Raw genomic sequence first — 7717 nt, forward strand, 5'->3', positions numbered from 1 at the left:
TATATATATATATATATATATATATATATATATATATATATATATATCTGTAATCATAAGTAAACAGCTAACTAAAGAGAGGGCTGGGTGCCATAGTGGATAGAGTGCTGGATTTAGGAAGATCAGAGTTCACATCCTACCTCATACAATTACTAGCTGTGTGATCTAAGCAAATCACTTAATCTCCATCTGCCTCAATTTCTTCATCTATAAAACAGAGATAAAAATAGCACCTGGTTGTTGTGATTATCAAATAAGATAATATTTTAACATTCTTTGCAAATCTTAAAACACTATATATAAGTAATGCTAGCTGTTATCGTTACTATTATGATCATTGCAACATGACTCAGAGCCTCAAAGATTAATTTTTCTTTCTCAAATTGTCATTCAAACTAGAAACCCAAACAAGTTTGTTTTAAATAAGTATTTAACATTGTCTGCAAGATAAAGTCTTTGGTAGCACTAGTTAAAACACCAACTTCACTAAGTTATTTCCTAAATCTTCACAAACTTGTAAGACCTTGCACCAGGCAGAATACCACATCCCCCAAGTGTTCAGTAAATGTGAGACTCCAAGGCATTTAAAGTATTTTCTGCACTCTGCCACAGCATCCTTTGTCATCAAAAACCAAAGAGAGACTGAGCTTATGTGGCCAGAGAAGGAATGTCAGGGCTCTAGTGAACTTTATATAAGGTTTCTGGTGGTTGTATATTTATATGATGGGGCCATTCTCTATTCATAAATACCCTGTATCCAACATTAATAGAAACTTTGTAAAAAAAAATAAGGAAAATAAAAATACCATTAGAGTTAGAGCAATGAGTAAAACAAATCATCATTAGCAAGTATCTTGTATGGTTTATTCACATGGCACTAAATTGACTTTTTTTAAAGAGCCAGTTCCATAGATGCTATAAGCAACCTATAGTCCAGCACCTCTCAGATAATGTACAGCCTGATATGAGTTCATGGAAATAGTAAAGGCAAAATTGGAAAATTAATTTTTCATCTACTAGCAGGTACGTGAATTATTTTCTAATTCCTTACAATATAAACATCCTACCTGCCTTTAGAAAACTTTTTCCATGTCATTTTTTAAAAATGGAACACAATTTTTTATTTATAATTATTATCATTCCTTCCAAACTTGCAAGTACACCCATTGTATTTTCTATTAAAGTTCATGGTAGAAAATAACACACAACATTTAGGTTAAGAAAACTATATAGCTCTGTTTCATCTTGGGCCATTTGCAAGTATGTTTTTTTGGATACTGCTTTCTTGTGTTAGCTACTTAAAAAAAAATCAGTGCAAATATCTAAATGAATGGGGGGGAGGGGAGAGAAGTGTCAGAAATCAATACTTCTCTAGCAGCATGTTTAACCTGCCGAAATGAAGTGTTAATCACAGAAATAAGATACCATATTACATTTATAAACTAATGAAACTAGAAAAAGCAAAGCGTGTGACACGATAATTAAACTGCTGGAACACATCCAAGCCTGTGTGTAAGTTGATAACCCTGGTGCCGTCTCTGGCAGTTAAAAAGCAGGTCTGCAATGAGGTGATACGGCCAGCTTCGTTGTTAATTGAATAACAGGCCATCTATAAACACTACTAATTGCACATGTGAAAACCTGTGTATAACTAGTGGAACTGCCTTCAGAAGCACTCAGGGAAAAAAACTACTTGGGTGGAAGAAACTGCAAATATTCTGTCTCCCTTAATTCTTCTAAGTCATAGTTTAGGCTGGCCACCACATCCATTTTATTAACCTCTCTACAACAGACTTAATGATACATTTTTTCTCAATATTATTTTTCTTCTTAACTCAATACAAAGAACAGAACTATCAATTTCCCATTTCAGGAAAGAACAAACAAGTAATCTAGAAATTTCAGCCTGTGAATGGAAAGCTTTCTAAATTGCAAAAGAAGACATGATCTTATTCCCAACAGGCAAAATGCTTTTCGGATTTATTCTGATGCATTTTGCAGCAGATGAACAGCATGGAGTGTGAAGATTTGACAGTTTTTTTTTCTTCTTCTTCTTTAGCATTATAGCCATTTGAGGAGGCTCAGAAACTTTTCTGAAAATTTTATTTATTTATTAATTTAATAAATTCCTTTTTAAATGACTTGATTTCACTTCTGATGAATGAGAACTATTTTCAAAATATTTCAAACCATGCTCTTAACCAATCATTTTGTTTAATCTGTAGGGGAGACTAGTTGGCCCAAGGGAGTAGTTATGGGATGTGGAACCTCTTCTAGGTTAACAGTTTAAATCTAAATCAGGTCAGTTGACACCAAAGGTCATTGCCATTCCCCAGATGCTGAGGAGGTTCTGTGAAATGAATGGATGAACTCAATCCAGTTCCTACCTGACAGGCATACACATCATAAACCCACATAACACCAGTGAGAAATGTATTTGGTATAGCGCCTAGCACATTATTTGAAACTCAAATACTAAAACATGTAGATGAAACAGAAATAAGTCAACTGACTGAAGGATGAAATTCAAGGCTTCTATTCTTTTTCAAACCCCTTTAAGCTTTGAAAAGCATGATTCTTTCAGAGACCAATAAAATTTCTTTAGAAAAATATGAATCTTAAAAATATAAACAAAAAAAAGAAAAAGAAAAATATGAATCTTAATGCCATGGTTCACTACTAACAGAAAGAAGATATTGTCCAATCTTGCAAACTACTACTCTCATTTTTAGTATTATTTTAATATGCCCCCCAAATAAATCTTATGCTCTCATCAATATAGAACAGAAGGATAGAAAATGTTTTAAAAAGTGATTAATGAGACAGTTAAAGAAAAAAATACAACAAAAATGCATAGTATAACTTCAACAAGGTAGTTTTAAAAATGTCCTGTTTGAAAGTTTCCATGACTCGTGAACTTTTCTGGGTATTTCAGTAGGTTGTTGTCCTTGTTGTTATTATTACTTTCCTTAGTTATATACTGGTATTCAAAATGTATATTGTTCTATTGGTTCTGCTTTCTTTCTTCCATCTGTGTCACGCCCATTTTATTCTTCTGACCCCATTTGGAATTATCTTGGCAATGATACTGGAATGGTTTGCCACTTCCTTCTCCAGCTCACTTTACAGATAAGGAAGTGCCGCAAATGAGGATAAGTGACTTGCCCACAGTCACACAGCTACTAAGTGTCTGAGGCCACATTTCAATTCCGGAAGATGATATCCACTGTGCCACCTAGTTGCCTTGTCACCTCCATCCAAGTCCTCCATTTCTTTAAATTCTTCTTCTTCACTATTTATTATGGCAAAATGATATTCTAGTACATTCATAAGCCATATTTTTTCTGCCACTCCCCAGTTGATAAGGATGATTTGATTTCATAGGTTTGTTTTTTGTGTTTTTTTATTTTTGTTTTTATTATTAAGTATAGTTTTCCACTAATTTTTTTTAGTAGATCTTGCTGCTATATAACCTCCAATGGAATCCTAATAGTGGGACCACTAGATCAAAGGGTATAAATGTTCCTGCAACTTTTATTATGCAATTCCAAATTGTTTTTCAAAAAAAATGGAACCAATTCACAGTTCCACCAGCAGTGTTTAGTGTGTATGTTTTTCAGCAGCACAATGGTACCAAATATCATCTCTCATTATCTTTGTCAATTTGATGGCTTTCTCAGGGATTTATTAATTTTTATATCTCTGGTTATTAATTTGAATTTTTTTCACATGTTCATTGACAATATGAATTTATTTTTCCAAGACCTGTCTGTTCATGCCCTCTGACCACTTAGAGCAGGGTTCTTAATTTTTGTGTGTATGTTGTGGACATCTGTGGCAGTCTGGTGAATCAAAAGAACCTCTCCTCAGAATTATTTTTCAATAATTGAAAAAGAATGCTAAATTTCAGTTAGATGTTAATGATAATAAATATGTGATTTTTACCCATTCCAAGTCACAGACCCTCCCCACCCAAATCTATGCACCCCCAGTTAATAATTTTTGACTCTGAAAGAATTTATTCTGATAAATGTGTGTCAATTCTTTATAGGTTTTAGGTATTATTTTTGTCAGAAATGTGTATTGTAAAGACTTTTTCCCCAGTGAATGTCCTTACTTGCTCTAAACTCATTTTATTTTGCAAATTTTTATACAACATCTTTTATAAATTTTTTCTTTGAAGATGGTTAAGAGTCTTCCCTTTCTCCACAGTTTTAAAAGACACAACACTCCTTTCCACTATGGTCCCCTAATTTTGTTTATTGAGTCATTTTAATAATTAGGTTGTTGTTCTACTTGGAATTTGTGCTGGCATGAAAATTCTTAGGTAAGAAGATCCTTAGAAATAAAATGAAACTACGCTGTGGCTAATTCTTATTCCCATCTAGATTCGATGTCATGCCCCAACATGGTGCCTTTTATATGTTAGAGGGCTGGATGAAAAGTTCCTAAGGATCTTTGATTTTAGAAAAGGAACCTAAACTAAGATATGATAAAAAGTGATAATAAGTGAGCAAAAGAGAGGGAGTGTAGGAAGGGGGCCTCTCAGGATGCTCAAATATATCTTCCACTTTTACCACAGGTGCTTCCCACCTGGAGAGCTTATCTACAGATGTTTTCAGACCCAGAAGTTGAAGACTTGACTGGCCATGCTCAGTTAACAATTTCAACCACTTTTCTTAAAATCAAATTTGACCATAGCTGTCCATTATTTTTAACTGTTCCACAACTACCATAAAGCTCTCTAAGTGGGGTTAACCATGAAGGCCAACTAAAGCTGTGATCATACTTCATTTATTTGCAGGTGGTATCAATATGGAAGACAACACCAGCTGCCCATTGGCACTACCTACATCACAGAACTGTTGTGAAGAGAGTGTTGAGTTTTTTTTTTAACTTTGTAGCCATATAAATATGTTGTCATTTTAATTTTTACCCTCACTGGTATTTTTATTCATATGTAACTTAAGTTGAGATAAATACTGCCTCTAATTTGGAATCCAGTAAGCTGTCTTCCTTTAGGATCTACATATCATGTTCAACCCAGCAATGGAATAAAGCAATCCTACTACTCCCACTACTAATAGTTACGGAGGAATGCCAGGGAACCAGAAATGGGCAGCATAAAGTCCTGCTTCCAAATTCATTTCTTCCTTAACTAACAGAAGTTTTAGATTCCTAGATATCTCGGTTTTTATAGAAACCTACTCTTTCTAAGCAGTCTACTTAAATACAAGATAATACCACTTACCTTCTTAAATCATCTTTTCAAAGTGGTGATTTATTTCAATATAATTTTATAAATATGTACTAGCCTTTAACAAGATTTTTCATATTATAAAATTCCAGCAAAAGAAATTAAAGACCTTCAAAATTAAGTAATCCTTTCATTTTTGAAGGCACTGGAATATTTTCCTATTAAATAATCCAGTACTTTGTGGTGGATTTTTTTTTCTAATGGACTTAATCCACACTTGATACAGTTATTAAGTGATATATTTCAAGGTTCAAAGTAAAGAATATTTGTTCAGTAATCAGAGGATTTGGGATAAAACCCAGGTCTACTACTACTACTTGTGTGGCCTTGGGTAAGTCATATCTTATTTGGCCTCAGTTTCCTCATCAGTAAAATAGCTTAGATTAGATGATCTTTGAGCTCTCTTCCAGCTCTGTCTACGATGCTATGATCCATTTATGTTTTGTATATAAATATGTGGCTCTATATAGAAATATAACATACAAATATTCAAGAACCCTTAAGATTTTACATCCATGTATGTTTACACAATGAACATGTTATCATAGCAGAGGCAGGTAGGTGGTGCCATAAAGAAAGCATTGGGCCTAGAGTCAGGAATACCTGAGTTCAAATCCAGCTTCAGGCACTTACTATCTGTGTTACCCTGGGCAAATCACTTAACTTCTGTTTGCCTCAGTTTCTCATCTGTAAAATGGGGATAATAATAGCACCTACTTTCCAGGGTGGTTGTGAGGATTAAATGAGACAATATTTGTAAAGCACAGTGTTTAATACATAGAAGTACTATATAAATGTTAGTTATTATTATTGTTGTTATTATTATAGCACTGAAATTCAGCACCCTTTAGATCAGTAGTTCTCAAAGTATAGTCCACAGACTACTGGGGACCCTTGGGGACCCTTTTCAGGAAGTTTGTGAAGTGAAAACTTCCTTAATTTTCTTAATAGTGCAAAGATATTGCCTATTAAAATACTCCTCTCCATTTCAACTACATATCTATATGAGGCTTGGTTTTCTTCATATGTTTCAACCAAAACAACAAATCACAACAGACTGAATTCAAAAACAGAGATGAGAATGCAGATATCTTCTATTAATCCAGATACTAATGAGATTCTTTTAAAGTATAAAACAATGCCACTCTTCTCATTTACTTTTTTTGTTTTGGAAAATTTCCTTTTTTTTTTTTACAAAAATGATATTTATGTTAACATTTAGTGAGTTAATTGTTATTTTATACATCTTGATATTTTTAAAATATATCCATTTTAATTTCTAGTATGGCAAATACTGACAGATATAGCCCATATAAAATGAAAGCTCTTTGGGGTCCACAATAATTTTTAAGAGCATAAAGGGGTCCTGAGACCAAAAAGGTTGAGAGCTACTGCTTTAAGTAATATACAAATAATGGAACTCTCTAAAGCAGAGATGTCAAACTCATAGCTCATGGCAAAATTCCCCATCAGGTCAGAACCAGATTAAAATGTAATTAAGAAATTTTTTTTAAATAAATAAAAATACAATACAATATAATGTTAATTTGTAGTTTTCTAAGTCAAAATATGCCACAACAGGTATCCATATCTATTTGAGTTTGACCTTACCAGACTACATGATTAGACCTGAGAACTAATAGAAACTGTGCTCCCCTAGCCAAACAATTAGAGGAAAAAATTTTTACATTGTTCTGCATTTAGATGTTGAAGAAAAAAAGGTATTAGGGAAAAGATTAAGGGGTAAATAATAAGAACTCACATTTATATAAATTTTAAGGTTTAGGGTTTTTCTTGACAACAAAAAGGTAAGGAAGGTGGAAAGCAGCATGGTATAGCAGACAGCATACTGGACTCACAATCTGGGTTCAAATTCTGCTTCAGATACTTACTAGCTGTATGATTATTAGCAATAATAACCTTCCTAACCCTCAGCTTCCTCATATGTAAAATGTAGATAACAAGACCTACCCACATGATTATTGGGAAGACCAAATATAAAATGTCTTGCAAAACTGAAAGCACTATAAAATGTCAGCTACTAGTATTATTATTAGTGCCAACATTATTATCCCCATTTTACAGGTAAAAAAAAAAAAACAGGCCCAGAGATCTTAAGTGACTTGTCCACAGCCACACAGTCTTGTAAGTACTAAGAATAGAACAGATCATTGCTTTTCTTTCACAGAAACCACTACTATGGCAGATGTCTGGTACAAAAGTAGACTGAGATGGCATGTGGGAATACTCAACAGATCTGTGATTTTGTCAGCACAGGGAACTCCCTCCACCAACACAAACTGCTACTTGCCTATAACTTAGTATGAGCTTCAAAAATGTCAGACCTAGCAAACAGATCAAAAGAATGTTACCAAAATGACACCAGAGACAGACAGACAGAAAGAAAGAAAGAAAGGAAGGAAGGAAGGAAGGAAGGAAGGAAGGAAGGAAGGAAGGAAG

At 33.7% G+C, this 7717-nt stretch overlaps 1 protein-coding gene across 7 annotated transcripts in view; it reads right to left on the bottom strand.

Moving 5' to 3' along the window:
• The window catches only part of LOC114045814 (glycerol-3-phosphate dehydrogenase, mitochondrial), a 197641-nt gene that overhangs the window by 24246 nt on the left and 165678 nt on the right, over positions 1–7717 (bottom strand). The window lies entirely within an intron of this gene.

Source organism: Vombatus ursinus, unplaced genomic scaffold (genome assembly GCF_900497805.2).
Source record: "Vombatus ursinus unplaced genomic scaffold, bare-nosed wombat genome assembly UNPS02014779.1, whole genome shotgun sequence".
Taxonomy (NCBI): Eukaryota; Metazoa; Chordata; class Mammalia; order Diprotodontia; family Vombatidae; genus Vombatus; species Vombatus ursinus.